The sequence below is a fragment of the Cryptotermes secundus genome, unplaced genomic scaffold, assembly GCF_002891405.2.
Source record: "Cryptotermes secundus unplaced genomic scaffold, Csec_1.0 scaffold116, whole genome shotgun sequence".
In the NCBI taxonomy this organism is placed as follows: Eukaryota; Metazoa; Arthropoda; class Insecta; order Blattodea; family Kalotermitidae; genus Cryptotermes; species Cryptotermes secundus.
The window spans coordinates 2,094,411-2,115,047 of NW_019732857.1; the positions used below are offsets into that span (position 1 = coordinate 2,094,411).

The window sequence follows — 20,637 nt, forward strand, 5'->3', positions numbered from 1 at the left end:
TACTTTTCAGCATCCAATACTCTGCTTAGAATCAGCTGTAAGGATTGTGTGGCTTATATGCCACAACGTTCATTAGCCTCGCATCCGCTAAGGGAAAGTGGTAGATTCACTGCCCGACTAGAGTCCGAAAACTGTAATTTTGCCCTTAAATTGCTCGTGAAAGGAGAGACAGAATACGGTTATTTTACTACTGCCAGTCATACCGTTGAATTTCCGTATAACATGATTTTAGAACACAATTCCCAACTGCGAATTTGCGTGGAAGCTTAATATTATCCATGCATAGCTGATTTGCCTAGTTATCTAGAAGTACGTTACTAAAAACAAGCGCTTAGCGAAATGAATACTTTATATTTTCTGTGTTAAGAATCACTCACTTCTAGGCTGTCCCAGAATTGACCCTGCTAAGTTACATAATTTATTTACCATGATTAAGTTGTATTATGGCATTTAAGTTATTCCTGCTACTCAGCCAGCGCTGGGTCTGAGGCCGCCAGATGACAACGCTGGCCACTGCCAAACCTCCCGACTGTTCGGTGCGAGCCGCCCGAGCACTGAGATCAAAGATGCCAATTAAACTCGGGGCTTGGTCTGTGTGTTTCTGTTATCTTGTGATGGACTGATCACGTAATCTAGGAATCCTACTCGCCTAAAAAATTCGTTATCTAAGAATTCCGAGACAATATGATTAGCAGGACACGCAGATAAATGCAAAGTTCCCGTTGGAAAATCTGAAACGAAGACACAACTTAAAAGACCTAGACATAAATTAGAGGATAATATTAAAATGGATGTTAAAGAAATATTATGGAAAGGTGAGGAACTCACATGGATGACTGGAGAGTATTAACTTCTGGAATTTACTGCCGTGTGGCACGGTTGAAGTTCACCAGTGTTTCGAAGGAACGTCGCGTTTCCATCCAGCGAACACAAGAATAAGCTAAGCAACCAAGCAGAAACATATTTAATGCTTGTCGTCATCTCCGACCTTGAAGATGGAGGCAGTATGTTCCCCCGAAACATATGTAAACTTCTATCATACCACACGGTGCCATGTCCCGGAGTACGAGTATTCGTCAGGAGTACAGTACTTTTTAAATGAAACAAGGGAATGGTCTCTATGAGACAGAGTTACTCCGTCCAGTGAGTAGCACAATTTCGCTAGGAATGCAATTCAAGCCACGTTAAAATTATTTCAGTCATTCACCAGAGAGTTTGTTTTAACGCAAAAGAGATCAGTCCAAAAATCGCAAGGGCAAAGCACTGAATGGTAACACGGAGATATTTTCTTTTTCTAACAATTAGTTAGATTTCTAGTTTTAACATTCCACTTAACTAAGGAAGTTCTACGAAAAGTCATAAATGCCGATGTATTGATAAAGTGATACTGATACGAGGGCATTCAGGCGGAAGAGTCGGGCCTTCTTCCAGTCAAATCGGGCCGACCTACAATGTACAAGTTCGCTCTATGAAACCTTACCTATAAGTCATAGAAGAGGAAACCACAACTAGCTTCCAACATTTTACATTGATGTCCTTTGTGGAATCCTAATTCCATTTTCCAACTTTCTACACGCGAGCGCGCATACACGCACACATAAACGCAATGGGTTACACTTTGACATCATACTTAATTAGATAATAGTTCAAAAGCATTCTTCTGGGCTTATTACAAATTTCTATTGAGCCGATGCTTCTGTGAAATACTTCGAGGGGTTCTTGCGTAACATTTTGGTCTGCCGGAGTTCGACTGAAATGTACTGACAAATATGATCAAGGATCTTGCAACGACCACGTTGAAAACACCATCAAATGCTATTAACCCGTAAAACAGTTTATAGTATATGTGATTAAGACCTGTTATAAGAACAAAAACCTACAGAACGGACAATATTTTGTAAGATGAGGCACCGACTAAATACTCGTAATTAACATTAATATTACTACATGTACATCACTAGCCTCCAAAACAGTTTATTATATATACACAAAATATAAAATACTTGAATTTGTCCATGGGAACACAACAAAATCACAAAAACCAACGACTGACTCGATGATGCAAAGCATCACTCGAAGAATTTTATTGTTTTATACTATAACTTTTGTTTTATATAATCTAATTTATTGTGCTTTTACGCCAAGTATTTTAATATAATTAATATTGTTGTATCCAATTTTACTAGTACTGCAGTTCAGTGGTGTATATATGTTAGCCATGTATTTGCCTGATGATGGCTTTTAATAGTCGAAACATGTAGCAGAGCCAAACTAAGCACTGACCTTAATATAGTTGTGTTGTGACGGTTTTAATAAAGAAGTTGTATATTATAACACAACAGGATGCATGAAATGAAAAGTATATATTCTTGTTTTCTCTCGGAGACAACACCTGACCTCACTGGCCTATACAGTCTTATTTACTGACTTTGGTTATTCAACGAAAGTGACTCTTTCCAACGGACTGAACTGAGTAAGTAGATCTTACCTGAGGATGGGAGGAAATTCAGATTCCGAAACGTTGTTTCTTATATCGGTTGATGATCAGAGTGCAGAAAGTAACTAACATGGGTCTGAAAACAGCTGCTCAGCAAGAACAAGCGTTCCATGGAATACCAGGAAGACGAACCGACATCAGAAGGCAGATGGTAAGGTTGATAAACAGTGTGGACCAGAACGTAAAGACTGCTGAAAAAAAATGTATATGTGTAGCCACGGAGAGGGTAATATGATAAATGACGATTATGAAACAAATTACAACTAATTATCGCTGTTCCGAGAACCACAGTTTGTGTTGCAATATTCAAAGTGTTTCGTAAGCTATTCTAATAGCCGTTAGGCTTCCTGCACAGCGCTATTACGGTCAACGAGTTCCTGTCTCAATGCACGACTGCACTTCAATGGTACCAACGTCACCATGGTCGCCAATGCACTCCTACCCACGGCGCACTAGGTCTGCACTCCGCTCCAATTGCAATGTTGGCCATACTTGTTCTGCCTCCTTGCGATGTGCAAGGCGCTAATCGCTCCTACAGTTATACCAGAAATTACAGTGCTCTAAAGACAGAAATTCATTTCGGGAAGCAGAATTATCCTTCACACGTAATTAAATATTGAGGGATATACTGTCGTCTACTCTACTTCACAACTCCTGCACCCGTTGGACAGGCCTACTCTTTATTAAAATAGTGTCACGTGTTCCGGGTTCAGTGACTAATTGTAAAGGCTTCTGGACTGGTTAATTGGATTTACTGAGGATTTCTTTTATAGTTACTTTTTTTTTCCTGTGGCACTACAGCCCCAGTGGGCCTAGGCCTACCTCCATGAACTTCTCCGTTCGCTTCCGTTTTTCTAGATCTTACACATTCGGTAGGACTCCTTGGGCGGGTGATCAGCTCGTCGCAAGGTCTATACCTATACATAAACACAGAAGAACGCACACAAACATCCATGCCCTGAGTGGGATTCGAACCCACGAACCCGGCTTCCGAGCGAGCGAAGACAGTGAACGCCTTAGACCGCTCGGCTACCGTGACCGGCAGTTACTTTTAATTACAATAAATTAAAACAGTTCGCGATCAATGGCTGCCTAAGACTCTCCCCGTTCTTTGCTAGATTACGATTGTCTTCTCTTCTGCGAGACTGACTAGGTTCTAATTAACGAGTAAGTCACTTCTTCAGCTTCCGTTGTTCGCTGGTTAACATTCCGCAGCAGAACAATGAACTCTCTTACGAATGCCGAATAATTGGACTTCCTCACGAATCGATTACTCAGTGAATTTACGAATGAACTCTTATTTTATAATTCGGGGCGAACCAAATAGAGATCACTACCTCCAACAGTTCGTCTGTTATTTTCTGTTTCATCCGTTGCTATGAAACGTGTGTCAATCTCGTGGCAACGTTTTGATTTCTCCAAGCGTATTCGTTGCCGCGAAACGTGTGTCAATCTCGTGGCAACGCTTTGATTTCTCCAAGCGTATTCGTTGCTGTGAAATGCGCTTTTAGCGAGCCGTTGCCTAGCAATGAACTATTCCGGCTTTTAGACGTCATGTTACAATACTAATAACACCTTGAAATAACAGAAATAACAATTAAAATTATTCCATCTAGTATATACAACTGCGATACAAATTTGACATTGGTAATATTTTCAAAGGCCGGTCACGGTAGCCGAGCGGTCTAAGGAATGTACTGGCTTCGCTCACTTGGAAACCGGGATCGTGGGTTCGAATCCTACTCAGGGCATGGATGTTTAGTTTGTGTGTGTGCGTTTTTCTGTGTTTGTGTACAGGTAGAGGCCTCGCGACGAGCTGAGCACCCGCTCAAGGAGACCTACCGAATGTGTAAGATCTAGAGAAACCGAAGTGAACGGTGAAGTTCATGGAGGTAGGCCTAGGCCCACTGGGGCTGTAGTGCCAAGAAAGAAAATTATTTTCAAAGTTACCAGATCCTTGTAGCACAGTTCGAATATTTTGGATCGACACTAACAAATTAAAATTGCATCCGTGATGAAATTAACAGCACACACAATTCAGAGAATGCTTGTTGCAATGCGGTCCAGAATCTTTTGTTTTCTCGGTTACTACTCGTATTTAATTATGCGAAAATTAAAATATACAAAACTATAATTTACGTTACAGAGTTTTCGGGTTACAAAAAATTGCTGCAAATTCATTGAATAACTGATCAACTATTAGTTTCTAAAGAAGGCTTCAGCTCTATGGAGTTCCTCAGTCAGTTAGAGAAGGGTTCTTCAAGATATAACTTCTGACCCCAAGAAAGTGAGATGGAACCTCAAAGATCTGAGTTTTCCACGGATATTATTGTGTCCAGGTCCAACTTCACTTTTCCAAACTAGAGTTCCAAGTGTTAAGTTACCTTCCATTATGCAAACGCTTTGTGAGCAAACCCTTGCACTGCAACAAAGAGGTAGACACAAGGATCGAACTTCAGAAGTTGCAGTGTCTGAGGACTAGATCTTATCTACATGCACACCTCTCACAAGACCCTTTACGAGCAGGCAGACCTTTGGAATAACTAAACTCTAGATGCAACGAACGACTACAACAGGATGGGTCTTCACCACGCTCCAGAATACAATGGCAGCTTCTCTCATTAACCTACAACGCGAATAATTAAAGGCTAGAGCGTCGTCAGAGGCGATTTAAAAGTGACATACCGCGGCGCTTAGCAACACGACACAACTTAGATCACGTGTTGTGACTCTGAAACATCGGCACTTCATTCTGCTCTGTTGTGTACATAAATATTTACCGGTTCCGTCAACACAACAATTATTGTTGATATATATATATATAAATGAATGTTTATATTGACGTCATAAATCTTAAAGGCACGTCATGTGTGAATATCATCAGCTGTCGGTTAGCGTTCAGGTGCCGAAATTGTACCCAATATGGATTCATATTATCGGTTGTCTATTACCACAATTCATACTAAATAACTTCGAGAAGTAATACCATAGGAAACTGAACACTTGGTGATGATTCTTTTGTGGTCGGTAAGATGGGCTCCAGTAGGAAACCAATGCGAAGATACAAATCGGCATGAAGTTATTTCTGACCGTGTTTGTAACTTTCACTGATAACTACAATTTTATCCTTTGGCGCTACAGCCCCAACTTGGGCCTTGGCCTACATCCATGAAACTCTCCGTTTCACTTCGGTTTAGTAGATCAAGGCCTCTACCTGTACATAAACACAGAAAAAGGCGCGCGGACACACACACAAACATTGAAAATTCATGCTCTGAGTGGGATTCGAACCCACTATCCCGGCTTCCGAGCTAGCGAAGACAGTTCATGCCTTAGACTGCTCGGCTACCGTGACCGGCATGACAAAATTTACTCAGTCTTTAATACCATTCAAAAGCAAGAAATAACCGGAGAGAGGAAATAATGTTTTGGGCACAAGTAAATATTGGAATTTGAATTACGCCCTTCATACTGAACACTAAAGAATTAACATTGCTTCGGAGTAAAATATCACAGCGTTCCATTCATCGACAGGTTTGTATATTTATTATTTTTTGTTTAAAGACGCAGGCATATATCGTTTAGTTGAGTTCGTATGTGCTGAAAACCGCATATGCTATTGACTGATCTTTATATCTGGTGTTTTTAGTGCAAGGTGCTTTCTGAAACAAATGAATTCCCTAATAGCAAGAGCAGCAAATTACGAATACCGCAACGGTTCGTGATCCAGGGCAAGCGTCTTCTATTTTAACGCTTATATCCTGCTCTGCTTCATGCTACCTCAGTAGGTCCTTAGTCCTGCATCTGTCGCGCAGCCTTATTGCAGGACACACGGTCATCAGTGGATTTGTTAAGCATGGACTTGCATTGCTTCAGACGTGAATATCAATGTCGAAGAACTGAGGATAAACTTGACAGGTCGCAACATTTTGGCGAATTTGTACTGCACACTTCGAAAATGTTTTTCGTAAAATACCCATGAAGCAGAGCATCAGAAGCCATAACAATGTTTATACAGGTAAGTGGTTTTCAGACACTGCCTCGGGTAAATTTGTGTTTGGAATCCTCATGTTCCTTTAAATGTAATCGCACGTACTATACTCATGTTGGACACTGTTCATTCTCACTTACACCTGATGTATTCGTATATGGTTTTGTGACAGCTACCTCGACTCCCGTCTTCAGGAGATGTGAGTGTCATTAGATTGCTAAAAAAAGGTAAAGCTATTCCTGCAACAGGCCTCGGAGGCCCATAGGATTGTGAGACGCTGAGGGTCCCACATTATCTAGACAACCGGCTCAAAGATGGCGGTAAGGTTGTCAGCCTTGCGCGCCGGCCGCACTTTACCCCACAGGAAAATTCCTGGTACTCATTTCTGTTAGAGGCTGAGTCGACCCCAGGGCCATAGTGCGGCGGAAGGATTAGGTCAATTGAAAAAAATCCAATGATCTTATCGGGACTTGAACCCGAGACCTTCCAGCTTGTAGCATAGTGCCTCAACCAACTACGCTACCGCGTACCCCCTCATACTGACGCTACTTCATTTCGACTTTAAGATCAGGGACAATCAGAAGCGTAAGCCTAACGGCAGAAGGCCATTTCAGTTCTTACTTAATGAGAGCTTCAAATTTTACGAGAAAAATTTAAGAACAACAGCTCATGAAAAGTAAGTACTTAATATGGAAGAAACTAATAGTAAAGCAATTTCTCTTTTGGAATGCAATTCCTGCTTCATGAATGGATAATTTTACTGGAAACAAAATGTACACATATTGTAGACAGACATACGTGGAAGACGTCGGCGGTAAGAGACGTGCTTGTCATGTTGGGAATCCTAAGGTTTTACAATGCAGACTCGTCGAATCACCCTGTGATAACACGTTGAAAACAGTGGTTTAATAATTCCGTCGTTTCTACCTATATTTCCCAACATGATATTTCATCATCTTCCATTACTGTGAATGACACTATCCTAACACGTGTACTAATATTCTCTTTGGGAGCTTTCTGAACTGATTCGAGATCATTTCATCGTCAAAGCAGAGTCTCTCACAAACGCAGCTCATTGTGTCCTGCACGTACCATCTGTTTAACTCATCTTCTGTCCTCCCACGTGAGTACATGTCATTGTGCACGGATGCATTTATCCACTACTCTCTGTCTATCTCATTGTTGGGAGCGTTATAATCAGCATTGACGTTACATTTACGCAGAGGCCTAAATATGTTATTAATTTAGTGAAGTTTGGTATTACAATTTGAAGCCTGTAAACGATGATCCATACGGGCGCCATACGGCAGACTTCACTGAACGCGCGCGACTTTTCTGCCTTAAAGTTTCATACTAAATGTGTGATAGACTCTTAGATATTTAGACAGCATTCAACATGAAGAAAGCAGTCTTCTGGGATTTGGCACCGTGTATATGTGGTGTTAACCGACGTTTCGGAGGAACGTATGCAGATGCTTTTACCGGTTCTCACGGTCTCTTCGCTTGCAGATTTCTTATATTTTTTCTTCTACCCTGAAGATGGAGGCGATACATTCCTCCGAAACGTCGGTTAACACCACATATACACGGTGCCAAATCCCAGAAGACTGCTTTCTTCATGTTGAATGCTGTCTAAATATCTAAGAGTCTATCACACATTTAGTATGAAACTTTAAGGCAGAAAAGTCGCGCGCGTTCAGTGAAGTCTGCCGTATGGCGCCCGTATGGATCATCGTTTACAGGCTTCAAATTGTAATACCAAACTTCACTAAATTAATAACATANAATGTATAAACATAACGTGCCACATAAAGAAGCACCTCACACCGAAGGACGTCAGGCGTGTCAATAACACGTTATGCAGTACATTGTACTGTCGTAATATGACTAGTTTCAATAACAGATAAATGATATTCATTGTAGGAATACTTCGTGTTTCTGGCTGTTAGGAACGGACGTCAGAAGGCGTTTAAATAGGAACACGCGGAACTTAATGTGCTTAAAATTGGAGAGTGCTAAGTACAGGGAGGAAACCCCTCCCTACATTCTAGACCAGCTGCTTAAATCAGTAAGTTTTACTGCCGTATATTTTGAGAAGACAAACCGAAACTAGACAACCAAGAACTGATTACAAAATCTCTTAGGCTTGTGTTTCCTTTTCAAATACAAACGATAATACCAGAATAAATTATAATCAGTATCTCATATTTCCACCTCTGCTACCACCAACTAGAACCAATTCAGATAGAAGTTCATTTATGGAATTTGTAATTAAATATTGCAACGGATTTGATCAACGCGTTGTCAGGCGACAGCTCTGTAAACACGGTCCAACACGCAACAATAGACGAAGCTGTGTTTTCTGTAGGATCCGACAGATGCGACGAAAGACTGGTTGGATATCGATCATGTGATATGTGTTTACTGTAGGTCCATGCCCGTTCCGCGGCTACATATGTAAGAGTGACAGAATTCGTTCAAGGCAGTTACGAGTAGTAGCGGCAGAAGCACGCGAACAAGCAGGCAAGCAGCAAGCTCGAGGAGTACATAAGAGTACAAGAAGTCAGCCTGTGAAGATTTAACGTGCGATTTGAAGACTTTATATGTGTTATAGTGCAGTGATATTTGGAGTGTGTGATTCATGGAGACAGTTATAGTCCTTATGTTATAAACCTGTGAAGACTAGCGGAGATATACTAAAGAGAGTAGCGTGAAGTGCTTTGTTGTGTGAAAATCAGGAAAAATGTTATAATTAATTGTAGTTACGACCTGTAAATGGTCAATAAATCCAATTACCAATCCGAATCCCGTCTTTAGTCACCCACACACGCGGCAATATTTACATTACATGAAAACTAATAAATACGGAGGCGTGATCTGATGTCAGCAATTTGGTTAGTTCAAACTTTAGTCCAAATATCCATTATTTTACATATAACACTTAGAGTGTTACAATGTTACAATGTCCTTTCAGAGGTAAAGTATGAAAATAGGTTAATGGATACACCTTTCGTTCTAACCTAAAGGCCCACACGTTGAGAAGCAAATTAAATTTTACACACCAATTTACGTTTTTACAGACCGAATGTACATTTAGTAAACCCAATTTTACCAATATTCACAGCATAATTCTCCGTAATTTGTGACATATTTCAGCCGAACAGTTCTTGATTTACAATGTTTATGTTTTCCAACTATCGGAAATACGACAGAAATACGTAGATTCGATCGGTTGTGATTCCTCTGTACTGCAGTCCGCAATGAAATGACGGCAAAAGCCCAGAGAGGCGGAGGCTCACCCACGACCTACTGAGAACAACAAACTCAGGAGTCGTAAACTTGGCAAACTTCCCGTACAGAAATAACCTCCACTCCATTGGTGCAGTGCAGCAGCAGTTCAATGACAATTCAATGAATATTTTGCTGATACAGTAGCAATACAGCACAAGATGGCAGGCAGGTAGTGTGGGGCTCTCATTCCATGCTGCAGCCATCTTCATCTCCAGCGCCTCACTGACGATGTAACAAGGACCACTTTCATTTGTTCATGAAGTAAAGAGGGAATGCCTTGCCTCAATAAAATGAAGCAGCCAACTTGCAAAATTCAGAAGGGCGAGGTACGGGAATTTGGCTTCAAAGGAGAAAAGGAGAATTCCAGAAGTACGTCATTCATAACCACAATTTCACTCATATAAAAAAGATCCTTCAGAAGACCTAAGCACTGTCCTATGAGGATGTCCTGGGTAATGCAAAAACGACTTGAGAAAACAAAGAAAAAAACTCTGTGGCCTGTAGTCCGCAAGCGAACTATATGAACCGAGCAACCGCCGCTTGCCGGCGAAGTTAGTATCAACTTTAGCGGATAGAGGGTGTCGCGTTGTCAGCGCAACGGCCGTTAATATCGGTTTTCTAGAGAGGAGCCGCTATTTCCTTGAAATATCTCCTCAATTATCCTCACGAGGCTGAGTGGACCCCGTTCTAGACCCAGTACTTCTCCGAAAATATGGTAGCGAAGGGAATCGAACCCGGGACCTCCGGATCAGTAGCCAGGAACTCTGACTACTAGACGACAGAGGCGGTCAATAACGGCTTGAAGTTAGCATTTTTTCCCGTCAGTCTCATTTTTAAAGACTAGCGGCTACATTTTATGAATGGGGCGAGTTTCGTGGAAGGTGCTCCTTATGCGAAAATTCGTTATACAGAAATATTGTCTTACATACAAATGCAGACGGGGGTACGAGAGATAGTACACGCACATGAAGTGTTGGACGTTGCCGCCGTGAAGTAGGGCCAACCCACAACAGACAGTTTGTCTGCATGAGAGCGATGCCTGATTGACTGCAAAAGTTATAGTACACATATAGTATACATACATAGGCCTACTTATTTATTATAATGAAAAGTAATCGATTTGTAATCAAGGTAGACAGCACTAATAACACTTATCTATAGAAGCCTATAAGAGAAACAATAAGAAGTTCTGGGTGGAACTAATTTCCTACTTTCCCTTCACAACATATTGCGTATCGCGTACGACACGTACCGCACAGAAAACACCGCGTTCAAAAATTCTTCCACTGTTGCGCGTGTATTCGTTGCCGTGGGAAAGTGTTTATTGAGCTGATTCGTTGCAACGGACGTCTCTTCTGGCTTCCTTATTCCGGCTTTCATGCGTTAGGGGAGATACACATACACAGAGCAGGGTGATTTCATAAGCCTCGTTTTATTTTTTTCAAAATAAGGAAAGTAAGCTGAAAATATGCCGGTCACGGTAGCTGAGCGGTCTAAGGCATGTACTGTCTTCGCTCGCTTGGAAACTGGGATCGTGGGTTCGAATCCCACTCAGGGCATGGATGTTCAGTTTGTGTGTGTGCGTTTTTCTGTGTTTGTGTACAGGTAGAGGTCTTGCGATGAGCTGATCACCCGCCCAAGGAGTCCTACCGAATGTGTAAGATCTAGAAAAACCGAAGTGAACGGAGAAGTTCATGGAGGTAGGCCCAGGCCCACTGGGGATGTAGTGCTGAGGGGGGGGGGGAAGCTGAAAATATACAGTGAAAACGCAGCCGCATATTAATCAAAAGTTGTGTTTAGTACGTGTTTGGAGTGGGTATGCCTAACAAGTAACAAGTCACAATTAGTGCTAGGTGATTATCAGCAGTTACCAACCCCAGCTTCTACCGCTATACTCCGACTCGTGGCGTTAAGGGCGATGCTGAGAATTAGCGATCTGAACAAAAAAAATGTTTTCACAACAATTTTGCGTTGTTTACCAATGTTCCTGAAATCAATTTTTACATGTTAAGTCCCTCCCGGGGGTTAAAACCTCGACACACTGGGAGGACCCAGTATCCGATTAACCAGGCAGTCCGAGCTGGGGAGGCTCTGCTTGCTAATCTAGCAGAGGAGAACGGCAATACTGCGGCTGCCCGGGAGGGGAGCGGCGTATACGGAAGTACTCGACAGTCGCCGTGACGACGAGATCGCTGATTCTGCTTATTCGGCAGAGTCAGAATACGAGGCAACCCTCTCGGACTCGGTAACAACCTCGGAGGTGGGCCAAACACCTTGAAGATGGCAGCTGAATCAATGGCCGCCTCTGCAAGAAGCCGCTAACCTCTTTCGGGAGCACAACGCAAATCACTGGGTTAATGAAACGAACCAAAAGGATGAGCAGTTCCGTTAGCACTGGAACGGGACTGTGGCCCAATCCTTGGAATGGCAGAATGAGGAGACCTGTAAAGTAAACCCCTCCAACTTTCAACCCTCCCCTTTTATGAAGATGGGTTGCCACCCCTCTTCTCCGAGCTAATCGTCCGTAACAGAGATACAAATATAATTGTTGTTTAAAGTATTCCGTAGATAAGAGGTCCGGAGCATCCCTGCAGACTGCATCTATCTGCCTGCTAGTATGAAACCAAGATTACGCATGGAGATCTTAATAATTTCGGCACCGATACATCTTACAAATATCTTTCGTGATATTTCCATCCGTCTATATATTTTTTTTTTGCGTTAGCAAGAAGAAAGTTGCAAAAAGTAGTCCTTAGATTCTCCTCATGTGTCTATGTATCCGTCCGCGTGTGGGCATGTAACAACTGGAGAAGGAAACTGGAGAGGTTGACTCAATAAATATTACCTATAGCGTGGGCATTCTTTTTGTGAAACTGCTGTGAGTACACAGAGATCGCCCAGGTGTCGAAGCCGAGGACCGCCAAATACAGAATAATTTCTGTGAGCAGAATACAGAAGCGGTAAAATTTTATAATTATATTCAGGAGATACCGGATTTGAATCTCGAGGTATGTAATAACACTTTAATTGCTGAAATAAATAAGCAGTTTATTACATACACCAATAACATTGTTTTTCCAAAGTCGATTAACTGAAGGTATTATTACTAATGCAAAACGTCAGCGTTCTAGGTCTACCTGTATGTGAATTTTACGTGAAATAGTTTTCCGAGGTATCACTGCAGAATGACGTATTACAAGAACCACTGTTATCCACTCGGACGCTTGATCCGTTGCTCATCTCACATGAGTAAATTTTACTGAATTTTAAAAATATGTACATGCATTCGTGCTTGATGTTTGACTTATTTTAGATTCGAGGGCTATCTTAATAAATACATGCCCAGTCGAAACATGTTTTATGCAACAGTTATGGAGCTAAGTGGAACCGTTGGTTTGTTTTGCTAACATAATTCTAATAACAAATTAATGCAGTATCAAGCACGTGAAAAATTGGGTATATTAAATCATAAGAAAGGATTTCGGTAAAATGAAGTTGTAATAAGGCTCTGGGAGGTGAACAGGCTTATACCAAGTCCATCAATCGGTCGTTACCGAAACGTCAATCTGGCTCCTGAAAACAAACAAGGTTCAAGACACACAGCCCCCTTCGCTACGTCTTGTGAATGCTGATGAAAGAGTATATGCTCATCAGTTCGACTATTATCTCTTTAGTTTTCCTAAGTGGACTGAGTCCACTTTGCACTGCTGCCACTGTTCGGCCTATTGTACCAGCACCAGATGATAGATGTTGATGGTTCTGGTGAAATCGGTTGAATGAGAACTGGCAGGTGACACCGAAGTACTGGGAGAAAACCTGCCCGTGCCACTTTATCCACCACAAATCCCATATGATCTGACCCGTGCTCGAACTCGGGCCGCCACTGTGAGAAGCCGGTGACTAAATTTAAATGTAAATTAAAATTCGTTTAGTGAGGGGTGGAGTCCACCTGGGTCCACTTGGCATGGCGGCCACCACTGATTGGCCTATTGTGCCTGTCCCGGGTGATTATGATGATGGAGAATTTGGTGGAATGAAGATTGACAGGGGAAACCGAAGTACTCAGAGAAAACCCGCCCCAGCACCAATTTGTCCACCACAAAACCCACTTGACCAGAATGCGAGATCGAACCCGGGACGCCGCGGTGGGAAGCCAGCGACTAACTGCTTGAGCTATGGCGCGGCCCAGCCGGTAACTAACCGCTTGAGCTATGGCGAGACGTTTGAGCTCAACTAACTACCACGCCATGAAGGAGTTCGAAGGACTCTTAAGAACACAGCAACAGTGTAACTTCTGTGATGAAAGGATTGCGAGGGCCATTAAATACATGATCTTAATACTGTGAAAGAGGATAGATTTCCGAAGAACACGGCATTCGTGTATAAAATGTGTCCCGTTTCTCCATCTCGTCCAGACTAGCTTTGGGGTTCAACCAGCCTCCTATCCAATGGGTACTAGGGTCTCTTTCCCTAGGGGTAAAGCGGCCGGAGCGTGAAGTTGACCGTTCACCTACTTCCATTGCTGAGGTCAAGAAAACGTGGATCTATACATCCACTCCCACATAACTTTTCATGGCGTAGTGCTTAATTAGTTAAGCACAGGAAAAATTTACCTTACCATCTACACGCGTTACTTACAACGCTCTCTCATTTCGTAGCGACAAATAATAAAAAGGATATTCAATGGATAATCATGACTAGGATATTTGTATTTAAACACGGTAGACTATATGCACACGCGGATATAAGTTCTCATGTTACGGCGCATATAAAAGTAATTTATCTTCATGTCATACCTCTGAATTACCGTATACATAAGGTAGACACGACAGTTTACCGTACCCTTTCAGAAAAATCAAAGGCGGTAACATTTTCATTTCCGAAAGATTGATGTGCTCCTCGTGACACTTCGTAACTCACGACGGCATAAAGCACAAAACTTGAACCGAATGCTTAAGGGTCTGATGTCTGCATATTCTCTGCGGTTGGATTCACCACTGTGTATACAGGCGAAAGGTAACCCCTGCTGCTTCATATAGTGCAGTGGGTGTAGTTGAAGCGCATTTTCTGCTGTTTGATACAGCGCTGTGTATACAGGCGAAAGGTATTTTGTCCGGTGAAAGAGAAGTAGCGGCAGTCAGTAGCAGATCCTGAACACGCAACAAATCCATGACCGGGTGCAAAAGGGAAAAGACTCCTATCTGACGATATCTGAAGACACACATCCGTGAATGTCCTTGTGACATACCTCCATCTAGTGGCGAGGCCAAGAACTGTGCAGTATAACTCCACTCCACCATACGTCTTCATGGCGCGGTGTTTATTAATCAGACACAGGGACAAATATACCTTTATTTTGCCCTGCTTATCACTATTACGAAGAGCCGTGTGCGTGGCAGGTGTTCCATACACAGGCTACTTCAAACACAGCAGAAATCTCAAACAATGTTAACTGATTCCTTTCATAAGGTATACAAATTTTTCTCAAAGTGGAATAACTGACGTTTGTTTACGTGAAATTCTCTGCATTTTGTTTATAACGTATGAAAACACGTAGTTTCAGATACGCGTGATATTTAAGACACGACTGAAGAATGGAACGAAGTTTCACTCTACGACCAAAGGAAATGCAACTGAAAAAGACTCAATCTCTCGTCTGGGAAATAGAAGGCTTAAGAATCCCACCTGTGGGACATCATTTGAAGTGTAAGAATGAAAATTTTCATTTAATTATTTCATGCGTGTGCGACCGGGACAGCGTAGTCAGTACAGCGACTGGATACGTGCTGAACAGCCGAGACGTCTCAGTCTCCTATACAATGTGTAACAGGGGTTCTTCCCTGGAAGGGGGGGGGTAATGCGGCCGGGACATGAAGCTGACCACTCACCTCCAACTAATATCGAGGTTAATAATACGTGGATTTATATAGTCACTCCCCCATAAGTCTTTTTGGCATAGTACTTAATTAGTTAAGCACAAGGACAACTTCATCATTACTTTACGCGTGTGTGTACTTCTTTAGGCAGTAATTTCATTTGAATCTGTATATTTTCATTTCAAAGCCACAGTAACAATACTTTAATATAGCTGAAAATCCCCGTTAAAATGAACCGCCATGTTGAAACCTCCGGTTCACAATCTTGAGCCGTAAAGTTGGCACATTTATGCTGCTGTTTTTCTGGGACAGGAACAGCTCTGCTCGCTAAGTCACGCAGAAAAGCGGGCCAGATGTATAAAGCATTACTAGAAGTTTCTTTGCATAGAACATGAATGTTTTACACAAAAAGAAAAAGAAATAAAAGGGTGCGAGAACCCCAGATCAACACAGAAACACGAGTGGAAGTGGAGGGTTCTAGGTAAGGCAGGAAATACGAAAACCACGAATGTCTGCGATTCAATTTACCAAACGAGACATACGCCCTTCATTGCGACACGTGGGCTTAACAGTCCTGCGGAACTACAGTATGAGCTAAAACCTCAGTACTGAAATGAAAAGGCGTCCTGTTGATACCACTGTCTATTCATGTGAAGGCCCCTTGCATGACAGGACGTTCTCAAATCCTGAAGAAATGGTCCGATCACCATGTCTCTGTAGCGTTCTTGGGTGACGGTAAGAGTATCTCCTTCCTCATCCTCAATGAAATAGGGGCCTAATGTACCGTGTGCCGAGACGGCACACCAGACGGTAATCTCGTCACTTGTTAGAATGGTCCGTCTACAAGGAGAGGTTCGCATTCAGCAGCGCAGAATCATTACATCATTCATACAGATGTACACAAATCCGTAATTCCTGTCAGAGACTATTCATTCCTCACAGGAAGCTAAAAACATTCTGATTTACATGATGCTTCTTTTATTAGGACCTACTCTACATAATATGCCATGACCATATTACACATGCTAATCAACCCGCAAATAGAAACGGCCTGTTGATTTGTTTACTGACTGCTGATACTAAAAGGGTGTTAACATGAGTTCAGTTACACCTGCTCATTAGGACGGTTTTCTTTCCTTCAAAGATAAATGAATGTTGAAACAAGAAAATTATAAATGTAGAATATGAAAAATCTCTCTTGCATCCACAGCCCTAATGCGATTTGAATTTCTATTCATAACATTCTGAAAAGTTCTAGACTGATCAGATTAGAAAACCTACTTCACAGGACAGAAAGAACATAAAGTAGACGGCAGGCAGTGACCAAAAAGTTATTTCTCAGAAGTGCAAAGGACTACCTACAAACTCTATCAGAACATCGGCCACGACTGACGGTATCCAGCAACTTCTATGAAGAGATGATGTTGAGATTTCCACTACTCTACGCCTAACGATCATTAACCTTACTAGGCCTTTATACGAAATTAGATATAATTGCAAGATTAGAGAATAAATTATCATACTAATGACGATTTTGATAATATACGAGTATAAACAGCATCATTAGATATATCCCAAATTATGTGTAATACATCAACTAAATCGAGTCGGTAGCTAAGAATGGAAGATGGAAAAAAATCACTTTTAAAATATATTTATATCGAAAGTAAAAAAGAAAGTCCTTTCGTCGTAGCATTTCACTGGCAATCCAAAGTCTAGATGATGTCCAGAGAGCGTTTACTTCTTTGTAACTTTATCATCGGGAAAGTATTCCCTTAAAATATCGTTTCTGGGTGAGACCTTATTAAAGAGAATAGCACAGCTGTACAGAGAAGAGTGAGATATCATGGATACAGCCGGGTATCTTCAGTTCTGTTTATCCGTTCCATTTTCATCGCTAAGTGACAGAGAGAAGGGAGCAGTCGGCTTCTAGTGAAGAATATTCTACTATTCTTAAGTACCGTGGAATGAAACCGTCATATAACGTAATTCAGAGCGTTGGACTATCAGCGAAAGACATCTTGGGGCCGCATGATTTATTCAAAAAAAAAAACGAGTCGGTGAGCATTTGCGACAGTGTTGAAGATAATTTCTTTCCAAAAGAAAGAACATTCGTTGTCTCCAGTTAAACGAATTTATCCAACTGTTCCAGAATTATGTAAGATTTTAGGTTTTCACGGCGGTGACTATGAAGAAAGCAGTCTTCTGGGATGTGGCGCCGTGTAGATATTGTGTTAACAGACGTTTCGGAGGAACGTATCGCCCCCATCTTCAGGATAGAAGAAAAAGAAGAAATCAGCGAGCGAACCAGCGTGAGCAAGTGCGCCTGTTATAATTATTTGTAGTTGCGACCTGTAAATATCCAATAAATCCAATTATCAATCCAAACCCTCGTCTTAGTAACTATAATACGTGACAATACGAGTATATTATTATTATTTTTTCTCCATAGCGTTTCGTAATTAGGCACGGGAACTCAGCTACACAGTCTAGCAACTGAAACCTTTGTCAAATAAGATATCATTTGTTAGGCATCCTATACATTTAGCTCGACAATTTGCCTAAACATTGAACCCTCGGTCCTCTGTAAAAGCGCGTCCGCACTACTCGTGCTCGTGTGACTCGCTATGCTCGCAAGTAATGTGGACGATATGACAAGTCACGAGACAAGCAATTTTTAAATTTTTAATTTAAAAACTATAGCCAATAAATTAAAATACGAATACAGCCTATACACACTACGAGTAAATATACGGATCCTCACGCGCCGAAGCCTGGCGAGCAACTGAAGTAATGTGGACGAAGATTTACGGGCACAAGCCTGACGAGCACGAGCACGAGTAATGTGGACGCGCCTTAACACATTGGTAAATTTGAATAGAGTATGCCATTATTATAATTGTAGGCCTAATCTGCATTTTGATTGCGCTGATAAAGCAATATTGATGAGATATTGTACACCCTTCTATACGATGTATATATCTTCTTAACCATCTGAAGCCTCAACTTCACCTAAATAATATTTAATAATTGAATTCGTACTTCAAAGAAAACACACCGCATCTCCACTGCAACAACAAAGTGGTTAATGCTGTTTAGGAAAATATTCGCTGATAGTTCTGAGAATTACTCGAAGCATGTAACTACATTCTGTGGGCAAAATTAGCAGTTTCTGGATGTTAAATCGGGCGAACGGCGTGCATGCAGTTAGAACCGCGCAAGAGAGGGTTTTAAATATGTTGACGGCATTGCCTTACTGTGGAGTCACTCCTCGTGTTACTGAAAGTAGTACTGTAAACTACAAGTACATATTCCTACATATATAACAGCAGTCTTTAAAGTGATAAATTTATCAAATACTGTCTTCTTCTTCTTCATCTTCTTCTATTCTGTTTCGCTTGAATATAGGGCATCCGCGAAACGCTTCGTTTCACTTCAGTTTCTTAATCTTGTACAGTCGGTAGGACTCCTATGACGGGAGATCAGCCCGTCGCAAGGTCGCTTCCTAACACAAGCACAGAATAAACACAGATATCCATGCCTTGATTGGGATTCGAACCCATGATCCCAGTGTTCGAGCGGGCGAAGACAATTTATGCCTTAGACCGCGAGGTCATTGTGATCGACAATCAAATACTGTATGCTATAGAAACAAACAGACAGTGTGGCCGTCACGCGAAAATAAATATGCTATGATTTTCTGTTTCATGCTGACTCTTCACACCGGTAAGTATGTGGATCACACTGCGAGGAAGTTATTGATTGGGAGTCATGGAGGAGCGGAGGGATGTTTGTCAGACTAACGGAAATTAGTATACATGATCATAGTCCTATTACACTATTCCACCAAATTATTCAACTCCAGTTCAAAATTCATGGACGTCAAACAAGAGATAGAGGAATGACTATGTATAAGTAGCTCTTCCATGTATGATTACCATGTTTAATTAATACGCCGGTAACAGAAATCCGGAAAGCTCAAGTATACCTCATCCTGGACTTACATACAAGCTATATTTACCTAACATCACTCTAATATACAATTCCATTAAACGTCATAATATACTGTCATGCGACAGAGTGACTATAGACGGGGTTTGGAATAGTATTTAGATTTACTGAACTCTTACAGAACGTAACTACAAATAATTATACCGCCATCGCTAATTCACACAACACAGCAGTTCACTACACCACGTGCTAAGTCTTTTCACTCAGCTGTGTTTTCACCAGACGTTGTCTGGTAATGGCTTCCAACGCCATAGCTTCCTCAGCTTCCTTTTTCAGGCCTTTACTGGCCGGCGACTGCCTCCCACATAACTAAACTCAGAGTCAGAGTCAGAGTCAGAGTTACTTCACGATTGGCAGTTTACTACCAATCGGTTCGTCTTGGCGCCAAGCCTCTTGAGACTCACTATAATAGTTAAGACACGATGTCTGCGACATGACGCAAAGAAAGGAGCACAGGTGAAAAGAATGAGATTATGAAACCGCCGCACACCGGTCTGAGTCATGATGCTGACGTCAGCTTCATGCTGACAAATCACGAATGAAGCAAGACTGCGCCTTTTGTCTCATGTCTTGATGTTTGTCTTGACGCAGTTGGTGTGCGGCCGCCCGTAGTCATTCTTGGGTCCGACTCTCGCGTGACTCATGACCATATTTTACTGTCTCAGATTCGAGACCCCTCCAACTTGGAGGGGAAGGTTCCCGTATTTATATCCCCCCAGAAAAAGGGTGGCCCTGTTTTACTAACCAAACTCTAGACTTGTCCTGCTAAGAACACGACGACAGGAACGGCTGCCAACAGTACTTCTATTGTTGCATCATGCAGCTGTCGAATGGATCGCGTAGTTAGTCCATTGGTGCGTGTTAGGGATCTGTTGCCTAGCAAAGGACGTTGTTTACAGAGTCCTTACTTAATAACGCGAGTACATGCTACAATATCATTATTAGTAACTTTCAGAACTCCTTTACTGTTT

General features: G+C 41.8%; 1 protein-coding gene across 6 annotated transcripts in view; it reads right to left on the minus strand.

The window, feature by feature from the left end:
* Window positions 1-20,637, minus strand: part of LOC111867768 (peripheral plasma membrane protein CASK) — a 248,221-nt gene that overhangs the window by 82,948 nt on the left and 144,636 nt on the right. The window contains exon 1 of one of the 6 annotated variants that reach the window (XM_023857915.2): window positions 2,489-2,598. The exons of the other annotated variants lie outside the window; for them this stretch is intronic. The gene's annotated coding sequence lies outside the window, so the exon portion shown is untranslated. Of the gene's footprint in view, window positions 1-2,488; window positions 2,599-20,637 lie in introns of those variants that run through there. 6 annotated transcript variants of the gene reach the window in all.